Raw genomic sequence first — 25,095 nt, forward strand, 5'->3', positions numbered from 1 at the left:
GGGAGGGGCAGAGAGAGAGAGAGAGAGAGAGAGAGAGAGAGAGAACCCCAAGCAGGCTCTGAGCTATCAGCAGGGAGCCTGATCTGGGACTCAAATCCATAAACCCTAAGATTATGAACTGAGCCCAAATCAAGAGTTGGTCACTTAACTGACTGAGCCACCTGGGTGCCCTAAATAGATATTTTAAAAAGCACATATTCTGGGGGGTGCTTGGGTGTCTCAGTTGAGTAAGTGTCTGACTCTTAATTTCAGCTCAGGTCATGATCTCACGGTTCATGGGTTTGAACCCCACATCGGGCTCCCTGCTGATAGCTGAGTGTTCTTGGGATTCTCTCGCTCTCTCTGCACCCCTCCTCTCTGCCCCACTCCCCCATTCTCTATCTCTATCTCTTTCAAACAAAAAACAAAAAACAAACAGAAACTATGTTTTTATACAACAGGAAATATCGCTTCTCGGCCTTTTGGCTAAGATCAAGTGTAGTATCTGTTCTTATCCATTTAATATACAGCAGGAAATATATATTGGATAATTAAAATATGTTAGGTAATATGGCAAGCACTGCAATATGGCATTTCTTTCATTCCTGGACAAAAAAAACAAATCTTGAAGTGTATAATCCTCAGTGCAAATGAATGAGTTAAGTCAGAGAAGTTTACCAACATCGTGTCACCAGTAAAAGAATGGAGACCCATGGTGATTAATAAATTTGTCCAAAGTCAGTCAATAATTAAAGACTAAAACTTGAACCTATTAAAATTAACCATAACAGAAATAAACATGAAGCCACAATTTGTATTTAAATAGAGATAAGAAAGAAAGGTGAAATTAAGACATAAACTGAGCAATTTTTAATTATACCTTGTGGAGTTGCTTATTTATGAGGAGGGAAGGTTTTTTGTTGTTTTTTTTACATTAAAGTTGCCATACCAAGAAGTGGACCAGTGCAAGTATGATGCTCAAAATATGGTCAATAGTAATTTTTTTTCATATATAATGAGGCATCATTTCTATTTACGGGAATGGAAAATCTCTAATGATAATCTTCACAAAATTAATAATAAACAAAGTAACGAACAATATATAAAAATATTCTCTGAAGAAAGGGCATTTAACTGAAATGGGAAGAGCTCTATCCTTGTTTCTGTTCAAATATGTGGTAGTACCTCAAATGAAAGAGGAAATATATTGTCAGTGGCACAGAATCTGGACTAAGGGTAGAAACTGAAAGAAGATGGATATTAGTCATTAGAAAATTGCTAAGCCATGCACGAAAACCTCTCAGAAACTGTTTAAGACAGAATAATATATTAGAAAAGAGATCAAATCAACTGAGGGCAAGATGAAACTCTATTTTGATGAACTTGGACAGATAATATTAAATGAAGAGAACAATAATTGGAAAGGAGAGAAATTCCGTATGACTAAATCAAATATAAATTCCAGATGTGAACAATCAAAACAAATATGAAAATCATATTTTAAGAAATATTTTAAGACTTTAAGCTCTACAGTGCATTTAGGTAGAATTTCATGTTTTTTTCCTACTTACTACAGTTCATACAAACTTTATTTTGTAAGCATAAGAATACTGTATCTTACAACTAAAGAAACATGTCAAGGGCACACTTACTGGCATGAATGTAACTCTAAACTCTTGGCAGAGAGTGAGAAAGCAAAACCCTTAAATAGGGAGGGCAATTTTGCTAACCATTTAGGATGAAAATGAAATGGAGGTTAAGATTCTGTTGCTCCATGAAGAAATCAGTTTTCAAGTGCCCTTCATAGTATGAACACTTCTCATGGCTATCATAATTCAACATAGGGATTTTTCCATTGATGTCCTCAAAAAAATTTCATATGAAGCTTAATCAAAACAACAGTGAGGACAATATATGGAGTCAGGTTTATTGAGTAAAGTTAAATTAATTTCCAATAGTTAATATTAATAATTAAGTTAATTAATATTAACTAATGTAAGGGTGGTTGTAATTTCAATTTTGCATTATCAGATACTCCTTATAATCATTCATAAGTCGTAGGACAGGCTGTGGAAAGGAATTTGCTTATGTCTTATCAAATCTATATTTAGCTGTGAAGCACTAAGTGTTGTTTTATTTTAATCAGCTTAGGTAACTGGGCAGTACATATACTTAACTGGAGGGCTAGACATCACCTTGGAAAGGAATGACCTGTGTAGAGCTCCAGGACTTTCCTTAGCAGAAACTAAAGTCAAGGATCTACTTGAGCAACAATGGTCTAGTCAGGACACTTCCATTTCTATTCTGAATGCCACGATCATCCTTACTGCTGTGATGTCAAGTCTTCCAAATGTCCCCGCTTCTTGTATCACATGCTCAAGTAAAAATGTCCCAGCTGGAGCATCAGATTGAACTAATTGTAGGTAACTTGCCTGCACACTGGCTGCCAGGGTTTGAATGGAGAGGGATTTTTTTCCTTCCCATAGTAGGAGAGAGCAAAAGGCAGCACAAGATCATATACACAATGGGAAATTCTATCCAAATAGGAAAGATTAATGCTATAGGATCACAAATAAAACCAATAAGTGAACTAACCAAGTATTAAAATGATACATTAATCTTTTATTGTAAAACAATTAATATAGGAAAAATCACATGGTATCCTGAGTCCAGATGTTGAGAGCTCTTGATAAACAATACTCTGATAATGTAATGGGGTACTCTGGATGAATGAGTGAACCACATAGGTGGGAATTCTAAATTAGTCAATTACTAGATTTATTCTAACATTTTTCTAATTTTTTTTAGATTTTTCTCCTATAATTGCAAAGGCATATTAGTATTTAAATTTACTTTCCTTGATCTCAGTACCACTTAATAAAATTACTGATGATTTCCTCTTTACTTTTACTCAGTATACTTGTTGACTTTACTGGGAAATAGCATAACACATAGAAAGGGAAATTGATTCCGCAGGCCCCCAAAATCCACGAAATGTCAACTGAATTTACAAACAGGAAGAGGATGAATTCCATAACCTCTAGACCTTGGAACAGTCCTTGTAGGAAAGTGTTCAGAGAAGGTCAGGTAGTACAATATTCCTAATTGTATTTATTTAAAACAGTAGCATTTGTTGAGTGTAATAAAAGTTAAGTATGGTGAAACTCTTAATCAGCTGGCTCTAATAACAAATTTATCCAGAATCTAAGCCTCTACCTCCTTTGCCTCTATACTTTCTTGGCTTCTGCGTAGGTCTAACAATGTATCTACTGATGGAAACTTTAAAGTGTATATTTCCATTTTATTCTCTTTTCCGTGGCAGGGGGGATGATAGTAGGAAAGATGTGGTGTCTTACTATAGGGACCTTTAACATTTTTAGTCATATACTCTTAAAATAATTTTGTAATTTATGTGCCTTTATCACTTTCTTAGTTTGGCATGTACAGTTGTTAAGCTAAGTTTAAATATTCCCAAAGGATGTGATCTCCAATATATTGTAAATATATTTCTCCTAGAAACAAAAGCCTTAAGGCATTCAGTGAAGGGCAGAAAAACTTGTTGCCTTGGGCACAGGTAAAGGTAGACTCCAGCTGGTAGGGTAGGAGTGGGGTGAAGAAGGAGTGGAGAGATCTTCCTACTTACAGGAGAGTGGCAAAACAAACAAACAAACAAAACATTTTTGACCCACTGGAGGAAGGCAGAATCCCTAAATCCTCATTGGACATATAATCAGGGACACCTTGCCTGACTAAGAGGGTAAATGGGAACAACAGAGAACAATCCAACCCCTTCCATACCTTAAACCAGAAACCTAGTAAGTCTCAAGTAACAGGTAACTAGGGCAGCAGTCTACAGCTAGAGAAGGGTCAAGTCTGTAGGGAATGAACCTCTCGAGGTACAGATGAGAGGAAAGATTTGAAGCCGATGGAGAAGTCACTGAGAAAACGCCTAAGAAAAAGGGAATGAAAACCTCCAGAAAGTCCAAGCCAGGCTAACCACAGAAGAATGTAGACAGCAGCAGAGGTAAATGCTGATCGTGCTTTAGTAGGTCTACATCACAGTTCAGGAATCCAGAGCCTAGGAAACTTTAGACCTTAAAAGAGGGCTAATGGTAAGTTTGGCCAAACTTTGTTTCAGAAGTTTTATTTTTGTTTGGTTGGGTTTTGTGTCATTGTTGTTGTTTGTTTTTATGATCAGAAAACAAATCTATCTTCCGTCCTGATGGGAGACTCTAAAGCTATATTTCAAGACTATTTGGTTTGTAGACATCCTTAAAAAATAGTTCAAAACAGAAGATGTTTCCTACTCACAAGTGCAGGAACACAAGAAACCCATGAAGAATCATCTCCCAACATCCTATTGCATTAGGTTATTTCTACCAGCAATTTGTCTGTTAAATCAATCTATGTGGATGAAGGAATCAGTAGTTACTTTTATTGTGGAGTGGTATTTCGTTTTATCAATATGCCTCAATTTGTTTATTCATTCACCTTCTGGTTAACCCCTGTGTTGTTTTGCTTTTGGATATGATTTTTTTGTAATAGCTGCTATGAACATTCACGTACATATCTTCCTATAAGCATATGTTTTCATTATACCTCAATAAATACAGGGAGTGGAATTGCTCAGTCATATTATAAGTGTATGGTTAACATTATAAGAAACTGCCAACTTCTTTTCCAAAGAAGTGGCACCATTCTAGGCAGCAGTGCGTGAAATTTCAAGTTGACCCGTATCTTCATTATCACTTGGAAATGCCAATGATGTGAATTCTAGCTATGGTAGTGACTGTGAAATGATATTCCATCACGGTTTTAATTGGCTGTTCATATTGAGCAATTTTTCATGTGCTTATTTGCCATTCAGATAACTTCTTTTTTAATGTCTTTTGAAATCTCTTGCCTATTTAATATTGACTTGTCTTACTATTCTTTTGTAAGAGTTCTTTATAAAATTAAGAATACAAGTCATTTGTATGTTGTAAATATTTTCTCATAGACTGTATTTTGCCTTCTTTTCTTGAGATCTCCTTTTGAATAGTGGTATCAGTTTTGAAGAAGTCCAGTTTATCATCATTTAATATTTATTGCTTTCTGAGTCCTGTCTACAATATTTTCTCTTCTCTAATTGTTTACTTCTAGAAGTTTTTAGTTTTACCTTTTACACTTAAATCCATAATATATTTTAAACTAATTGTCATTATAGTGGGAGAATGGGTTCTCTTTCTCTATGTATGTATATGTGTCTATTTTTTTTTTCCCATTCAGATATCTAGCTGTCTTGGAATCAATTGTTGAAAGACAATCATTTCTATTTCGAATTACTTTGGTGAATCTTTTCGAAATCAATTGACCATCTATATACAAGTAGATTTTTGTACTTTCCATTCTGTCATATTGTTTTATGTCTAACTTTATGGCCAAACCAAACTGTACTATTTACTGTAGTTTAATATTACATTATAAAATGAAGTAGCATATGTTTGTGAACTTTGTTTTTATTTTTAAATAAATTTTTTTGGTTATTTTGGGTCCTCTGTATTTCAATATAAAATCTAGAATTAGTTTCATGATTTTTAAAAAAGTAAAACAATGAAAAATCACTTACTCATATTTTTATTAGAATCTCATTAACTCTACAGATCAGTTTAGGTATAATGGACATTGCTACACTATTGATTTTTCTAATCAATGACATATCTCTTTCTATGACATTTTTCCTCATTTTTTCCAGCAGTTTTGGAGACATTAGAGGTCTTAAAAATATTTCATTCAATTTCTTTCTTAGTTGTTTTTAATTTTTCTTCATTTTTTACTTAGGTAAGATATATGTAAAACATAAAATTTACCATTTTAACTATCTACAAGTGTACAATTCTGTGGCACTAAGTACATTCACACTGTTGTGCAACCATCATCACCATCCATTTCCAGAATATTTTAAACATCCCAAGCTGAGACTCCATGCTCATTAACAATAATTCCCCATTTCCTCCTTTCCTCAGTCCATGCTAACCACGATTCTCCTTTGTGTTTCTCCTCTTTTCTATACTAAGTAATCCACATAAGTGGAATCATCCACTAATCCATATAAGTGGAATCATCCACAATTTCAATATTTGTTCTAAGTCTGTATTATTTCACTTAGCATAATGTTTTCAGAGTCCATCCATATTGTAGCATGTATTGGAATTTCCTTTTATTTAAGGCTGAATAATATCCCATTGTACACATATGTCATCTTTTCTTTATCCATTCATCTGGGCATTTGTGTGGTTTACATCTTTTGGCTATTGTGAATAATGCTATGAACATTGGTGTAAAAATGTATAACTAGTTCTTATTTACTTTTTTTTCTTTTCCTTTCTTTTCTTTCCTTTTCCGTTTCTTTTTATTTATCTTTTAAAATAATTTATTGTCAAGTTAGATAACATACAGTGTAGTCTTGGCTTCAGCAGTAGATTACCATGAATCATCACTTACACATGACACCCAGTGCTCATCCCCAATAAGTGCCCTCTTCAATGCCCATCATTAATTTTACTCCATCAACCCTCAGTTTGTTCTTTGTATTTAAGAGTCTCTTATAGTTTGTCTCTCTCTCTGTTTGTAACTTACTTTTCCTTCCCTTTTCCTATTGTCTCCTATGTAAGTTTCTCAAATTCCTCATATGAGTGAAAACATATGATATCTGTCTTTCTCTGACTGACTTACTTCACTTAGCATAATACCCTCCAGTTCTATCCATGTTGTGGCAAATGGCAAGATTTCATCCTTTTAATCCCTGAGTAGTATTCCATTGTGTGTGTTTCTGTGTGTGTATGTGTGTGTATATATATATATATATATATATATATATATAATATATATATATATATATATCACATCTTCTTTATCCATTCATCAGTTGATGGACACCTGAGGACCTAAATGTGAGACAGAAAACCATCAAAATCCTAGAGGAGAAAATAGGCAACAACCTTTTTGACTTCATTCTCACCAACTTCTTACTTGACATGTCTCTGAAGGCAAGGGAAATAAAAGCAATAATGAACTATTGGGACCTCATCAAGATAAAAACTTCTACACAGCAAAGGAAGCAATCAACAAAACTAAATGGCAACCAACAAAATGGGAAAAAATTTTTGCAAATGACCTAGTGGATAAAGGGTTAGTATCAAAAATCTATAAAGAACTTACCAAACTCAACACCCAAAAAAAATAATCCAGTGAAGAAATGGGCAGAAGACATGAATAGACACTTTTCCAAAGAAGACATCCAGATGGTAAACAGACACATGAAAAGATGCTCAACATCACTCATCATCAGGGAAATACAAATCAAAACCACATTAAGCTGTCACCTCACAATTGTCAGAGTGGCTAAAATTAACTCAGGAAACAACAGATATTGATGAGGATGTGGAGAAAGGGGAACCGTCTTGCACTGTTGGTGAGAATGCAATCTGGTACAGACACTCTGGAAAACAGTATGGAGGTTCTTCAAAAAATTAAAAATAGAATTACCTTATGACCCAGCAATGGTACTACTAGGAATTTGTCCAAAGGATATAGGAGTGCTGATTCATAGGAGTACATGTACCCCAATTTTTATAGCAGTGCTATCAACAATACCAAATTATGGACAATTCTTGTTTTCATTTCTTCTGTGGAATTGCAGTATCATTTGGTAATTCTATGTGTAATATTTTGTGGAAATGTTACATTATTTTCCACAGCAGTGGTTCCATTTTACCTTCTCACTATCAATGCATATGGGTTTCAATTTCTCCACATCTCTGCCAACATTATATATTTATGTGTTTGTTTATTCATTTATAGCCATTCTAATGGGTGTGGTGTGAAGCATTATCTCATTGTGTATTCTTTTTAAGTGTTTATTTATTTTTAAGAGAGATCAATAAAGAGAGAGGGAGAGCCCTTGTGCATGCAAGCAGCAGTGGAGCAGAGAGAGAGGGAGACAGAGAATCCCAAGCAACCTCTTCCATTCTGTCAGTGCAGAGCTAGATGCAGGGCTGGAATAGGCTGGAACTCATGAACCCGTCAGATCATGACCTGAGTCTAAATTAAAATTGGATGCTTAACCAACTAAGTCACGCAGGTGCCCCTCATCGTGGTTTTGATTTGAATTTCCCTAATTACTATAATATTGCACGGTTATTTTTGCCTATTATCCATTTGTATATCTTCCTAAGAGAAACATCTTCTCACATTCTTGTTCATTTTATAATTTGATTGTCTTTTTTTGTTATTGAATAGTATGAGTTTTCTTTTAATGTGTTCTGGAAAATAATCCCTTATCAGGTATATAATTTGCAAATATCGTGTCTCTTTCTATAGATTTCTCTTTCACCCTTTGATATCATCCTTAATGTTTTTTAATTTTTTTTTAAAGTTTATTTGTTTTTGAGACACAGAGACACAGAGCATGAACGGGGGAGGGGCAGAGAGAGAGGGAGACACAGAATAGGAAGCAGGCTCCAGGCTCTGAGCCATCAGCCCAGAGCCTGACGCGGGGCTCGAACTCGCGGGCTGTGAGATCGTGACCTGAGCCGAAGTCGGACGCTTAGCCAACTGAGCCACCCAGGCGCCCCAATGTTTTTAAAACCCTATCATAAGTGACAGTTTTAATTTTCACAATGTCTATGGTCACAGTCTTGTGCTGCCTTTTGCCCACTGCCTACCTAATGTGTTATTCAGATTTCTAGTTGCGTGGTTGTTTGTTTATTTGTTTGTTTGTTGTTTTTAGAGTGAGAAGACTCACTCTTTATTCCTGATGACCAGAGGTGGAAGTTCAGAGCTATGATATGGTTTTTAATTTTTTTGTCCTTCTTTATAATATATCTGAATTTAGGACATGGGCCAAATTACCTGTTTATGTCTATATACTTTAATCTTAGCATAAACTTTTAAGGCAAGGAAAGAGTCACAGCAGTCTCATGGGCTTATGTTGACTTCATTGAGTACGGAAAGCTTTACTGCCATTCACATTTCGAATTTTGTCTTTGGAGGCCTGGAAGCAGAACAAGACAGCCTTGAAAATAATGAACTTCAAATTTCAGACCCTCTCCCTTGGACAGATTCCTGTTGTTGCTTGGAGTTACTGTTAGTTGTAGACTGTTCTAGGAGATAAAATGTAGACATATTATAAGCAAGAAGCATTTCTGTGTAAGAAGTCTGGTAAATTTCCTAAAGCGGTTTCACAAGAAATGGACCTTGAACTCCAGTGGTCCAGTAATTATGTAAGATGTCTTTTCTTATTCTAAATAAATAGTTACTTTCATACCTAATTTGTATTTGCCATTTTGTATTTTCTCTTATAGAAGTCTCCTTATCTTTTATAAGCTTCAATCTCAAAATCATGATTTGCCTGCATATAGAACATTTTAAAACCTGGAACAGTACCTGACTGTGAAATCTTGTATGATGAGAAGTATGCCTTTCTTTTTTGAATGTGAGAGAAGAATAATTCACATAAGGAAAGCAAGATAGAAGACTTGACATAATCCCTCAACAGAAAGTACTCTCCCGGGCAGTACACATTTAGTATTTACATAAAAGATAGTTCCCTTTGACAGCCTTGCTTATTTATCCTTGCAAAATCTTTGGATGGCTCCAATGTGTGTGCATCCCAGTATGAGAACTGCTTTTCTGGGCAACCTTGTTTGGTGCTGAGCCGTTCTTTTAATATGATTATCCTAATGGCTTAATTATTTAATGGTACTATAATATACCTGTATATAATCTAGATATCAGTTTTCATTTTGTCATATAGAGTCAAATATGTATTCTTCACTTATAAATAATTTTCACTGACCTAAACATTTTGTTCTTGTGGGGAGAAGAGTCCAGACACTTCCTGTTCTGTCTTTATATTTATTTATATCTCCTTTATTTCTTGACAAATCCCTAACAGGATCTAGATGGCAAGTCACTCAACATAAAGTGAAGCTAACACGGGTTTGTTATTTAAATCTATCCACTACTGCATGACATTAGAATGAATAAATTTCCTGAGCCTCTATTTTTCACTAGAAAGTTATCAATATTATTTTGAGAAAGCCACTATTCACTCATTTGTATATGCATTGTTGTGCATTTACTGTATGCTGAACACTGTGAAGGGTAACGATGCTACTTTGAACTAAGAAGACAAGCTGTCTTTTCTCGTGTTTGTTTATTTGACTTTCTTATATATTTTTATATGTACTACATAAATATCATTTTACAGTGTAAATAATACCTCAAAGTTTATGCAGTTGCCTGTGCTGCCCATTCCCAGCCTCAAATGGTATTCTAGAGACACAATTATTTTCAAATCTTGTATTTGTGTAGACTACTAGCTCTTGAATATTGAACTTTATGTTTTTGGGAGAGGGGTGGGGGGCAACTTTCAACATTTTCTAACACATTACTCTGGCAATAATTAACTTGCTTCTTACATTTACCAACCCCCCCTCCCCACCATTGCACACACATTGGTTTTAGCCACTCTGCTTAATCAGCTGCAACAAATTTATTTGCATTTATTCTTCCAAAAGTTTTTACTAATACTCATTTTGTAGTTGTCCACTCTCTAATTTTGAATTTGTAGTTTTGTATGTTTCTGCCATTCTTTTTACTACCATTTGATTTGAGTTTCAGTAGAGAATTGATGTTTATGTTTAACACATTATTTTTAATGGGGACTTTTCAATTACACAGGGTCACTCAGTTCATTCTATTGTACTTCAATATAAAAGCATTAAGTGCAAAAGCTGACATTAAAAGACATTTGACAAATGCAGGTTTCCCTTTTTCCTTTCTTCCTTGTAGAGATGTGAGCACTATATTAGGTTTTATGAAGCATCTAGTAATGGATATTACATTTGTGTATAGTCTCCTTTCCTGATATGAGCAATGTAATGAGTTAACATAAAGCACAAACCATTCTCTCTGGATTTTAGGTGATTACTGGAAAAATATACACAGCTGATTTGTGCTTTGTTTGGTTTAGATCACCTGTAATAAAGCCCTTGCATCAGTTCAGATACAAAGTTTCAAATATAGTATCTCATTTTTGGACTGAAATCATAATATCTTATAAATTTTCTGACAAAATTGTTTCTTTGCATGACATAAATGTGTAACGTTTCCCTACTAGAATGATAACATGTCAACAGCTGCCTAACATTGACATTTGAAAATTTCTGGAAAGCCTCGTAAATATTATGGTTCAAAAGTACTCTTAAAGGCTCATAAAGCTTTCATAATTCTAAATACCAGTATTGAATGTTAATTTTTTCCTAATAACAAGGAGTGCATTTTTAAAAATGTATAATATATAAAGGATTAAGATTCTATCCCCAAATCTCCACAAAGACATGAATTGCTATACATTTTGTTTCTCCATTTGTTCAAAAGAGCAACCCAATTAAAATTATTTAACAGTACTTCAGAAATAATAAAACTAATGTGAGCCATCAAATAGCATTGTTTGAGGTTATTAAATGCTACACAATACTCATAGCTGAAACTGTGAGCTTGAAATTTACTTTATAATCCAATTTCTATGAATGGAATATAGAAACTAGAAAAAATAGGCCTAGATGTGAAAATCGTATGAGGTAAAAGGAATGATTTTTATACAATGATGACCTCTAAGAAAGGATATAGTAGAGGACTATTGCCAATTTTTAGTGGTTTGAAGTTATTTATTGTGTTATGCATTTTAATTTTGACTCAAGAATCATTTCTAGGCCATAGGTTTTAACAGATGTCCATGATTCAAAGAATTTCAGGAGGTGAGTAAATCCATTGACCTTGTATATGAAAAATATTATGCATGATAGAGTTTCTATGTTTTTTTAAAATTCCCAAGAAACTCTATAAAGTAGAATATTTGAGAATTACTGCAAGGAATACACTTAAAGTGATCACTTGATGCTTCTATATCATTGACTTATAGCATTATTAATAGTAGTCAATGAGGATATTACCCTACTTTCTATTTTTTTTAAAAAAGGACTGTCTTCCAAATCAAAAGTTAAGTATTTTTTCCTTTTGCAAAACTCCTACCTATTTGAACATTGCAAACAGGTTTATGTCTATAACATTTAGATTTTAAAAAGTTAAAACAAGTATGTAAATAAAAGCAGACAAGCAATGTAACAGAATTTGAGCTGACCCTTTCACATTGTCACAAAGTACAGCTAAAGCCCTAAAAGAGGAAAACAGATGAAAAGAATCACATTATGAAAACGAACCCCAATGAGCCATTATGATTTCCCCAGGCCTTACTTGGAAATGACACCAGTTAACCAATTACTACCCATCCTCCACCACCAACCTGTACCTCTAGTTTATAAAAGAAAAAGAATTGAGTGAAACAGAAGGCATATTTATTTGACTTCCAAACTACAGTGCTCGTGGGGAAAAGTGATTCCCTTGCCTCATGTGAGAACAAGGCAAGTGCACAAAGTGGCAAGGGCTCTACACCAATGGTATCAGTAGATATTGAGAATGTTAATAGAAAGAAGAGACAGACATCTCCCTCCCTGAATAGTTCCTGAGCAGTGGAATCCCCAAGATCATCATTGTGAAGCCAGAAACATGGAGCAGAACATGATAGAATTCTTGGAAGAATTTGACATGGGTCCCTTAGAATTTGAGGGTGAATGATACGGGAAGATTGGTTTTGTTTTGGATATGATGACTTCTCAGGAGTCATTGGAGTATTCTGAGCCAGAAAGGATTAAAGAGACAATGGTACAGATGCCTGTGAAAAATAATGAACATTGTGTCAATCATTCCAGTTCTCTAAAAATCATAGAACATGAAGTAGAGAGACCCATCAGATTCTGTTTTGAAAAACAAAATGGAATGTAGAAAATGGAAAGGAGCCAAGGTGCTGCCTTAGACGCCATATGACCAAAGTGGTGGGGCACTGAATACAGGGAAGGTTTTTGGTGTACAAACTTCTGCTGATATCAAAATGACTTATGGTTGTATGTCTCTAAGAGGGTCCTCCATGACAGAGACTGAGGAGAAGCTCAGCAAGACTTCAAGGCTAAAAATAAATGATGTCACATTGTCTCATCATCAGAGTTTACCATCAACAGGCAAGATTAGACCCAAACTTAGTGAGGTCAAGAACATTTTTGTTCCCCTCAGTAAAACTAATTATTTATTTCTTTTCCCTGACCTAACTTTAATCTTAAAGAGCCTTGAAAACGAAGTGTAAATGGGAAGGAACTATTTTAGATCCATGTCTACCCATACACCTTTATAAGTCCAACAGCTTACTTTGAACTCTGTCTGGTGGGATGGAAGTTAAGAGATTTGTGATTAAACTATTAAACCTTACTGCATGAAATCATTTAGAAATAAACTTTCTGAAGTATATTGGAATACATTGAAACACATCTATTCTAAGTTTACCTGTAGATGAGTTGTGATGAATGTACACATTCCTGTCACTGCGATTACAATGAGGACTGCTGTTACATGTCACACGCAACACAGGACATGTCAAAAATGCAAAAAGTTTCTATTGTCAGTGTTGGACTCAATATCGCCTCATACACATCTCCACGTAAAGTTTCAGGCAACTAATGTTCATTCTGGAACCAGAGATAATTTGTGCTTTTTGTAGAACTACACAAAAATGAAATCATATGGTAGGTATTCTTTTATATCAGGTTATTTTCACTTAACTTAATTTGTGTTTCCTTTATTTTGTTTCATGTATCAGTAGCTGCCCCTCCCCTTCCATGGCTAAGTAGTATTCCTTGAACAGTTATACTATAATTGTTTATGCAGTCACTTGTTGATGTTGTTTCAGATAGGTTGTTTCCAGATTTGGGGTGAGGTTAATAAAGCTCTTGTATATAAATTATCATGGGGATTTATCTTTTAATTTCCCTTAAATGAGATTGGTGGGTCATGGGATAAATCGATAAGAAACCTTTTCAAAATGTTTTTGTCGTTCGATACTCTGACAAGCAGGACAAATGTATTCCAGAAGCGACGTGTCCTCACTGAGCCTGATATCGTTAGTCTTTTTAATTACACCATTTTAGTGTGTGTGTCTTAATATTGCAGTGCTAGTTTCTGGTTTCCTGATGAGTAACAATAAAGAGAAATTTCTTACATACTTACTGAACACTCATATATTTTCTCTTATGTAATGTATGCTCAAATCTTTTGTCTGGGTGGCTTGTATTCTTACTGATTTTTAAGCGTTCATTGTAGTTTCTGTTAAGAAACCTTTTATGTGGCATAGGTATAGTGAAAAGTTCTCTCAGTTTTTGGAATGTCTTTTTATTTTCTAAATGGTGGCTTCCAAAGGACAAAAAAATTAAGTTTGATGTAGTCTATTTGCTCATTTGTTTTATTTCTCTTTTTAAAGTTTTTATTTAAATTCCAGTTAGTTAACATACAGTGTAGTATTAATTTCGGATGTAGAATTTAGTGATTCAACAGTTCCACACAACGCCTGGTACTCATTACAAGAAGCACCGGGTGTTGTATGGAAATGTTGAATCAATATATTGCACACCAGAATCTAATAGTACCCTGTTTGCTAACTAACTGGAATTAAATGAAACCATTAAATAAAAAAACCTGGTGGGGTGGAGGTGCCTGAGTGACTCAGTTGGTTGAGCATCTGACTCTTGATTTTGGCTGAGGTCAGGATCTCACTGTTCATGAGTTAAAGCCCCATGTCAGGCTCTGTAAACTGACAGCATGGAGCCTGCGTGAGATTCTCTGTCTTTCTCTCTCTCTGTTCCTCCTTTGCTCATGCTCTCTCTTTCTCAAAATAAATTAAATAAACATTAAAAAAAAGTTTGATGTGGTTCATTTTGTTATTCTCCTTTATAATTGTGTGTTTTGGGTACTCTTAAATTTTCTTTTTGCCTAATTTGAGGTCACAAAGATTTCTTCTCTGTTTTCTTCTAGAAATGTTATATGTTAAGGACTGTAATACAACTCTGGTTATTTGTGTGTGTGTGTGTGTGTGTGTGTGTGTGTGTGTGTGTGTGAATAGTAAGTGGTTATAATTGAGAATCATGTGCTTTTCCCTTTGGATATATAACAGTTCATCACCATTTATTGAAAAGATTATCTTGCACCATTGAATTATATTAATAAAGCTGTTGAAAAACAGTTGGACATATATACATGGTTCTACTTTTCTATTCTCTACTCTCTTCTGTTGATCCGATAAACATAGGTTTATCATTATACCAATCCCACCAGACCTATTTATTGTAGCTTTACAGTAAATCTAGAAACTAAGCTTTTAAGTCTTCCAAATTTGTTTTTCTTCTTCCACATTATCTTGAATATATTAAATAATTTGAGTGCCATATGAATTTTTGAATAACTTTGTATTTTTAAAAATTATGTAATTAATATTGGGATTACATTAAACTATATATCAATTTTCAGAAAATTGGTATCTTAACAATATTGAATGTTCCAATTCATGAAATATATCTAATAATCTTTATGTTTTCTCTAACATTTCTTACAATATTTTTAGTTTTCAGTGGATCTTTTGTTAAGTTGTATATATTGATGCAAAATAAATTGAATTATTTATTTAATTTTTCTATTGTTTACTCCTACTGTATAAAATACCCTTGACAGTGTGTGTTAACCTTCTCTTGAATGTCCTTGATAAATTTGCTTATTAGTTCTCATAGTTAATTTTTAGATGTCTCCAGATTTTCTCAGCAAGGAGTAACCTGCAGTAAAGTAAACTTTTCTTATTATTCTCAACTTTTTTTTCTATTTTGTTGTTGTTGTTGTTGTTGTTGTTGTTGTTGTTTGCCTACTGAAATGTATGAGAAATCAATGACATTGCAATCCTGAATAGAAATGAGGAGAGTGGACATATTGCCTTGTGCTTCAATTTAGTCATTTCTCTATTAGCTAAAATCTGAAACCAATTTAGAGGGAAACAGTTTTAAAGAAAAGTCACATTATGTAAAAATTTTCTTTGACACACTGGATATAATTGTTTTTCTTTTACTGTATTCCTCTTTAGATTCAAGTTCAAAATCTACTGTGTGGTTAATGATTATACTTGCTTTGTGTCTGTTTTTGTGACTGAGAAACTGTTTTTCACCATGCCTATATGAGACTCTCAGTTCCTCCAAGTCATTGCAAATATATGGTAATATCAAACTGTTAAGTTTGAACCATTCTAATAGATGTTTATGTCATTGTTTATTAATTTCAGCACATTTGCATTCTGTATATCTTATTGGTGAAGTGTTTCTACAAATATTTTGGTGATTTTTACTGATTTTTTTATTGTTGAGTTTTAAGAGTTCTGTACATATTCTGGGTAAAATTCTTTATCAGATGTATGGTTTGCAAATATTTTCTTCTAGTTTGTGGTTTGTCTTTTTTTAATAGACTTTTTTAAGAACAGTTTTAATTTTACAGGAAAATTGAGCAGAAGGTAGAGCAATTTCCCATTTAACTCCCTACCCCCACATATGCCTACCTCATTATCAACAATTCCCACCAGAATAGTACTCATATTGCAACAGATGAAACTATAGTGACACATAATTATCACCCAAAGTCTATAATTTACATCAGTGTCTACGCTTGGTGTTGCAAAGATCCATGTTGACATGTATATCTATTATAGTTTCATACTAGTCTATAGTAGTATACAGTATAGTAGGATAGTATCCCTGCCCTAATAATCATCTGTGCTCCACCTATTCATCCCTCTTTCTTCCCCAACCTGGCAACCACTGATCTTTTCATTGTCTCCATAGTTTCATCTTTTCACTGAATATATTAAACATATAGTTGGATCATATAGTATGTAGCCTTTTTAAATTGGCTTCTTTTACTTAGTAATTATATACATTTAACTCTCCGTATCTTTTTATGGCTTGCTAGCTCATTTCTTTTTAGCACTGAATAATATTCTATTGTTTGGATTCATCACAGTTGATTTACTATTCACCTACTGAAGAACACTTTGGTTGATTTAAAGCTTTGACAATCATCAATAGAGCTGCAAATATCCATATACAAGTTTTTTTGTGAACATAGGTTATCAGTTGCTTTGGGTAAATATTAGGCTATGTGACTGTTTATCAAATGATAAGAACATATTTGGTTTCATAAGAAACTACAAAGCTTTCTTCCAAAATAGCTGTCCCATTTTGCATTCCCACAAGCAATAGATGAGAGTTCCTGTTGCCTACTTCTTGGCCAGCATTTTGTGTGTCAGTGTTGTGGCTTTTGGCCATTCTAATAAGTGTGTCATGGTGTCCCATTGGTTGACTTTGCATTTTCCTGATAAATTATGATGAGGAAGATGTTTTCATATGCTAATTTCCATCTACATATCTTCTTTGGTGAAGTTCCATTAGGGTGGCCCATTTTAATTGCCTTTTTCTCAAGTTTTAAGAGTGCTTTACATATTTGATAACAGTTCTTGGTAATGTATGTATTTTGCAAATATTTTCTCCCTGTGTAGCTTGCCTTTTCCCTTTGTTGACAATGTCTTTCATGTAGTGGAAATTTTTAACATTAGTGAAGTTAAGCATATCAATTTTTCTTTTATGGATTTTGTCTTTGTTACTGTATCTAAAAAGTCATCATAAAACCAAAGACCATGTAGAATTTCCCTTAAGTTATCTTCCAGGAATTTTATACTTTTGAGTTGTGCATTTAGGTCTTTAATCCATTTTGAGTTAATTATTGTAAATGGTATAAGGTCTGTGTTGTTTTGTCTTTTTTAGTCCCTTAACAGGGTCTTTGAAAGAGCAGACATTCTTATTTTGATGGAGTCAAATTTGTGGTCTTTTTTCATATATATATATATATATATATATATATATATATATATATATATGAAACATTGGGGGGTTATAAGATCAGATAGATTTTCTTATAAGTTTCATCTTGGAATTTCTGTAGTCTGACGTATTATATTTAAGGCTATAGTCAATTTTTAGTAATTTTTAGTACATGGTGCCAGGTGTGGATTGAATCTTAAAATAATTTAAATTACCTTCAAAACTCAATTCCTTTGTAGTATAAATGTCAAGAAATAAAAGACAAATAATCTATCCTAAATAATAATTGTTCTAAGTTTCATAAATTTCTGAATTATGGAATTTTGGAATATCTGTGATTAATAATAGATTTGTTATACAGTTATGTGCTGTATAACAATGATATTATTTTTTCAATCATCATTTTCTATTAAGAAATTGGCAACTGGATGTAAAGTGCTGCGGATCAACCGCACCAATTCTCTTGCCAAGCCTGACCCTTAACCTGACCTCTGACTTTGAAATAAGACAAATTTTTATTAACTATGACTTACTTTTCTATTATCCCTTTGCATGTCTTAATTTGGGATTTGGAAAATTATTGTTGCATGATAGAAAAAGCAGTTGGAATCTGGAGTCACAAAATCTAATCTTGATGTTACCCATCCTTAACTTCATTTATAACTTCAAACATATCACCAACCTCTGCTCGTTTCAGTGCTTTCATATCTAAAATTACACACCTAGATAAGATTTAAGATCTTTTCAGAATAAAAGTTCCATGATCTATGTAAATGGGGTTATTTTTTTTTCTCAGCAGTAATTTCCCTTAAAATTCCTAAGCATGGTACAATTAAGACTAATATCAAAATAAACATTACGTAAAAATAGTTTCAGGTGTTGTTAGAGACCCAAATGAATGTCAAAAAGTTTATCCACCGTTTGATTGGAAGGTTATAACCAGTTTTCTGCATTAAAAATAAAATCTTACTCAAAACTATGAATCATTTTTTATTTTATAAAGAAAGGCGGTACTTTTATTATGATTTCTGTTCTTGTAAAATGGCCCTTCATTCCAAATCCAATTACCCTAGATATTATACATACATTGCAAAGTCCATTAAGATTACCATTCATTCAGCTTCCCTGTTCATTAATAATGAGCTATTCTTTATTTATGTCCTGATATGACAGGACAGTCTACAACAGTTATTGCTTTACAATTGTCACTTCTCAAGAGGATTGTGATAATTGCTTTGCTATGAACCCAGCTTCCACTTTGCAAAGACAGTGTGGTTGTACTGATAACTGCAGTTGAAAAACAAACTGGGTGGCTCAGTCAGTTGCATGTCGGACTCTTGATTTCAGCTCAGGTCATGATGCCAGGGTCAGTGAGATAGAGCCCTGTGTCCAGCTCTGTGCTGACAGCTCAGAGCCTGTTTAGGATTCTTGTTCTCCCTCTCTGTCTGCCCCTCCCCTGTTTGCACACGTGCTCTCCCTCTCTCTCTCTCTCTCTCTCTCTCTCTCTCTCTCTCTCAAAATAAACATTAAAAAAAGAAAATTACAGGGAAATAGACACATGTGTTATAGAATATTATGTGAATTCTTTCAATTTAGTTTTCTGATAATATTCAGATATTTTTAAAGTATCTTTTTCCAACCAATATATTCATACAAGTTAAGTTTTTTCAAAGAAATATTTTATAATGGAAATTTTATGAACTGTATTAAAGTGCAAATTGAAAATATTAAAGCTGATTGAACTTTGTGGCATCCTGAGAATATACCTGTGTCATCATCTCTTTCACAGAGCAGCCTCTGCTGAGACTTAACTCACAGGAGATTTTAACAGTTTAAAAGCAAGGATTCAGAGACCTAAAAAAGTGAATGTTTCAGTGTATACCAAAAAAGAGAATTTTGTCTCATCTCAGTTACAAAAGAGACCTGAAAATTCTTAAGCTGTCACATAAGAAATTTTATCATTTGACAGTTTTAAAAGGTATAAAAGTATAAAGTTTCCTCTTCAAATTTTGTCTTATAAAAAATTTTAATTTTTTTTTTTTTTTTTTGCATGACAGGTCTCTGTTCTGTCATGGGAGTTCTGCCAATTTTAATGTGACTATGGTAAAAACAGTAAAATTATTTTAAAAAATTTATAGCAAACATAAAAGTGAGAATGTAAATATGTTAAAGGCCTGAATTTAATCATAAACAACAGTAAAATCGAACATGAGATAATGTAGCTGTCTGTAAGAATTATTACATTTTAATGGGGTGAATGTTTACATGAAATTATAAAAAGTTAACTAAAAATCTATAACTAAGATATCCAAGATATTTGCTTTATTATCTATAAAACAAAAGCAAAGAAACTTTCTTGCTAAACAATTAAAATGAAGCTTTGTGAAAGTACTAAAGCTTTCATGTATACTTCTCAATGTCATTTACTTATGTAATAGTTAAAATAGAAGTCAAATTCAAACTGCAAATTGAATTATTTGAATTCCATAATGCATAAAATATCAGTAATTGATTTTGCAACAGTGTGTTGTAATATTTAACTTACACACAAATTTTCTAAATTGCCCAAGATATTTAAGGATGTGAAATCATATATACTGAAAGAGTTACCAAGTACAAAAATCCAAACACTCTTTGAACCATCTAAATTTTCCTAAATCTCAAAAACAGATACTTTTATTTCCTTAAATCTTGCCCAAATAGTGTAAGTATCAAGAAAAAGTATTAGGTTCCTGGGGTTCTCTTTTTGTGAAATTAAGCTTTTCTTTCTTATCACTAATAAATGCTTCACAGAATCTTTCCTGTGTTTTTTAACATAAAAAAGTGTTTAAACATAACTTGGAATAAATTACTGCTCATATAGAAGATGAGTATTTAAAACCTCTGGCTGTTTTTAAAGATTTTGACACTCTTCTAAAAGGGAAGAGATGGATTTTTATAATTACTGAGGTTAATAAATAATAAATATAAAATATATTCTTCCTCTCAATATATACTCATTTAAGCCTATAGATATTCTTAACAACTTAGTAGTTTGAAAGTAAAAATTATTTTTGAGAGTATTATTTTTATTTTAAATTTATGCTGATATTTTTTTATTAAAAGGGCAAAAATTTCAAGATGGCTTATTGTCAGTGCAGATTCATAAGTCAAAGTGCTATGTAATTCCACTAAAGCAACCAATGTCAGAAAATATACTTTTATATATTTGTTTCATTTGAAATTTAGAGTCACTATACTTTTGAGTAGTAAGTATTTATGATCTGTCATAAATTATTGAAGTTCCTGTAACAAAGACTAGTTAAAAATGCACAACATACTACATACTATATACGTCTTATACATAACAAGGGGATTTTTTAAAGTAAAGTCTAGGGGCGCCTGGGTGGCGCAGTCGGTTAAGCGTCTGACTTCAGCCAGGTCACGATCTCGCGGTCCGTGAGCTCGAGCCCTGAGTCAGGCTCTGGGCTGATGGCTCGGAGCCTGGAGCCTGTTTCCAATTCTGTGTCTCCCTCTCTCTCTGCCCCTCCCCCGTTCATGCTCTGTCTCTCTCTGTCCCAAAAATAAATAAAAATGTTGTAAAGTCTAAAAAATCAATAACTAAATTTTGAAATAATAAATACATTTATTAATGAGAATGATAGTAGACACTTTTCACTTTACCTTTGTATTAAATTCTTCTTTAAAAATCAGATTTATTTGTAAGTTATTAAATTACATGGCGGTTGTTTTCTAAAGCAATCTTTGAACGGTTTTAATTGTTCCTTTTTAAAATACTTACAAGAGTGATTCTAAATTAGAAAGTCCAGGAAAGGTAGCTGAGTTCCTGTTTCACTTGTGATTTCAAGGTTCACTAATCATTCAAGCTTGGGCAAGTCTGTGCTTTAATGGGATTTTGAGGTACTTTATTGGTAGAAAATACATGTTCAAGTGGCCACATTATTCTGTATTGAACACTAAAAGCGACATCCAGAACTTTTTCTTATTATAACTTAGCTAGTACTCTGAACTAGTGGTGTACATGTATCAGAGCTTCTCTTTAGTTTATAGCTAGAAGAGAAATCTCTACACTGTATGGAAGGAGTATATTCAATATTGTAAGAAAATGCCAAAGTGTTTTCTAAGGTATGTTTAACAGTTTTTACTCCCATTAGTAATGTTTAATAGACACTGTGGATCCACTTTCTGAGTAAAAGTTGTTGTTGTCAGACTTTAAATTTTTCCCATTGAATGAATACAAAATGGTATCTATTTTTAGTCTCAATTTCATTTTCCAGGTCACCAGTAGGATTGTGATTTCATGTGATTGTAGGCCATATTAATATTATCACAACTAAATATTCCTGCTTAATAAACCTACCATGCTATTTTCTAAGAAAATGTAAAACAAGGGAAGAAAAAGGTACTCTGTGTGTCACTATGAAGTTGACTGTGAATGTTAAGTTTGACTAAAATGTTTCCAAATACGAGACACTTCAGTACTTTGGCTGATAACAAAGTTAGTGAATATCTCATGGATGAGTCTATTTTACCTGAATGATTTAGATTCTTTGGCTTTATCTATTCAATTATTTCTTCAATCTATCTAGAATTCTTTTTTTTTTAAGTTTATTTATTTATTTTTGAGACAGAGAGAGGGAAGGGCAGACTGAGAGACAGTGAAAGAATCCCAAGCAAGCTCTGTGCTGTCAGCACAAAGCTCCACGTAGGACTTGAACTCATGTACCACGAGATCATTACATTAAATTGTTAGAGTCAGATACTTAACCGACTGAGCCACCCAGACACCCCTATCTAGAATTGTTTTTATATTTATTATTTACACAGTGCACTTATCTTTATCTGATTTTTATTCTGTGGAAAACATAAGGCATCTCCTCAACCATAATTTGTAATGCAGTTCATCAGTTCTTATTTGTAAATATTATTTCTGTTTTAACTTGTTTTATTATTGAAATTACTTTCTTCCTGGCCCAATGTGCCAATATTTATGGACTCCTTAGCATTTGTCAAATCATAATAAAATTGATTGTCTGGACTCAATGTTTTTATTTTATCATTCATCTTCACAAACTTACTAACGACTTTTTTATTCTGCACCACATCAATTTAAATGTCCTACATTTATATTTTATATGATACTTCCATAGAAAAAGTAACCTAGTGTGTGTTTGTTTGTTTTTAATCCATCAACCTTCTGTGGAATTTGAGCACCGGCGTGGTATTGAGAGTGTATCCTTTAAATGGAAGGAGATGTTGTCAATTTTTAATTAAAATCTTGCTCTTCTTGTGTCACATGCCAGGGCGGTAACAATAGCACCAGTGTCATAGGTGAATTCTCAAAAGCATACATTAGCAAAACAAAAACAAAAACAAAAAAAACAAAACTATAATTCCATACAATATTATAATAATTCCTTTTTTTTAACTCTCCTATACATTTTAAAGAAAAAATTAGGACAGAATAGTCTGTTATATTTATCTACATATTTGCTATTTCTTTTCCTTTTCTTTCATTTCTAAGTTCCAATCCCTCTCTTTATCAGTCTCCCTTTTCCTAAAGAATTTCCTTTAGCATTTCTTTTAGAGCAGGGCCACTGACAAAGAATTCTCAGTTTACCTTCACCTGAGAATGTTTTCATTATACTTTCATTCCAATGCATATTTTTGGTGGATGTGGAATTTTGGGTTAAAAGATTTGTTTAGGACATTAGCACTGCTGTGCCACTGCCTTCAGCTCTCTGTGTTTTCTGAGGAGAAATCTGCATTTCTTCATCCCTGTATAAATAGGGTAGGTTTTTTGGTGGATTTCAAGTTTACTCTGTCTTTGATTTTCAAAAGTTGATTCTCTTATGATTTTAGGTGTGGAATTCTTAAAGTTAACCTTTTTAGAGTTCACAGAGGCTCTCAGATATGTAAGTTTATGTATTTTGCCAAATTTGGCAATGAAATTATGCAGACATCATTATTTCTTCTTCTTCTTCTTCTTCTTCTTCTTCTTCTTCTTCTTCTTCTTCTTCTTCTTCTTCTTCTTCTTCTTCTTTTTCTACACATTTTTTCCCACTACTTCTGCAACGTTGATTACAAAAATCATCTCTTATTGCCCCAAGGGTCCAGAGGCCCTATTTCTTTGAATAATTTTATGACTTTTCTTCAGATTGAATAATTGATATTGAGCTATCTTTAAGTTCACTGACTCTTTTCTTTATCATCTCCCTTCTGTTACTGTGCTCATGAAAGAATTTCTAATTTTGGTATTTTTCAGTTCTAAATTTCCAACTTTATAACTTCTATGTCTCTTCCAAGACTTTCTGGCTTTCCTTTCATTTCACCAGAGAGGCACAAAAGGTAATTTCTGCCTTACCTCTTCACATTTCTACCTATGGAGAGGTGATATTTTTATCTTGTCTCCACTCATATCCAGATACATATATAAACACCTAGTCACTTTAACTTACATACAGATAGAAATATAAGCTCATTGCTTTTTAACCCACACCCCCCAAGTAATTTTTTTAAAGTATTCTCTACCGCCAGCATCAGGCTCAAACTCGCAACCCCCTGAGTAATTTTTTTTAGAACCTTTATTTTAATTCATTTTTTCCTCAGTTCTCTTTTCATTTAATTTGATTTTACTTGAAAAACCACAACATATATTACACCCAAACATTTTTATATGCCATAATCTGCCTGCTAAATATTTGATATTTGTATATACAACTTGCAGTGGGTTGATAATTAGTAGACTTAAGTTAATCAAAGTTATTATGGGAATAAATGTGAAAGCTATACTATCAGATGAACATATAATTCACTATTTGTTTTATTACACTTTGCTTTTTATATGGCAGATTCATATATAATCAAACTTAATCTAAGGTGACTATTCTTATATTGGTGAGAAATAAACAGAGCACTCAAACACACACACAAATTTAAAATGGAAAATGCTTAGACTAACTAAAATAAACTATTTTCTATTCTTGGAAAAGTGGACAGATAAGACACTGAGTGGCAATGTACAAGGCATTATTTCAAGGATGGTAGCAAATAAATAATAAATTAAACATTCTAAATATTTAATAAAATAAGTAATAGAATAAATAAAAGCATAATTGAAAAATAATAATTAAAATAAATCATAGCATAAAATATCACAAGTCTATCATGTTATTTTCAAATATTGTAGTAATTTTTCCCCCTTTTGGTCAGCCTATCTCTTCTTCATAGTTAAGGAAATGGAAACAGTTTGACCTCATTCAAATAAAACATAAGAATG

General features: G+C 33.1%; 1 pseudogene; it reads left to right on the plus strand.

The window, feature by feature from the left end:
- Positions 1-445: 445 nt before the first annotated feature.
- LOC111558467 lies at positions 446-578 on the plus strand (annotated as a pseudogene).
- The last annotated feature ends 24,517 nt before the right edge of the window (positions 579-25,095 follow it).

This window comes from Felis catus, chromosome F1 (genome assembly GCF_018350175.1).
Source record: "Felis catus isolate Fca126 chromosome F1, F.catus_Fca126_mat1.0, whole genome shotgun sequence".
Lineage (NCBI taxonomy): Eukaryota > Metazoa > Chordata > Mammalia > Carnivora > Felidae > Felis > Felis catus.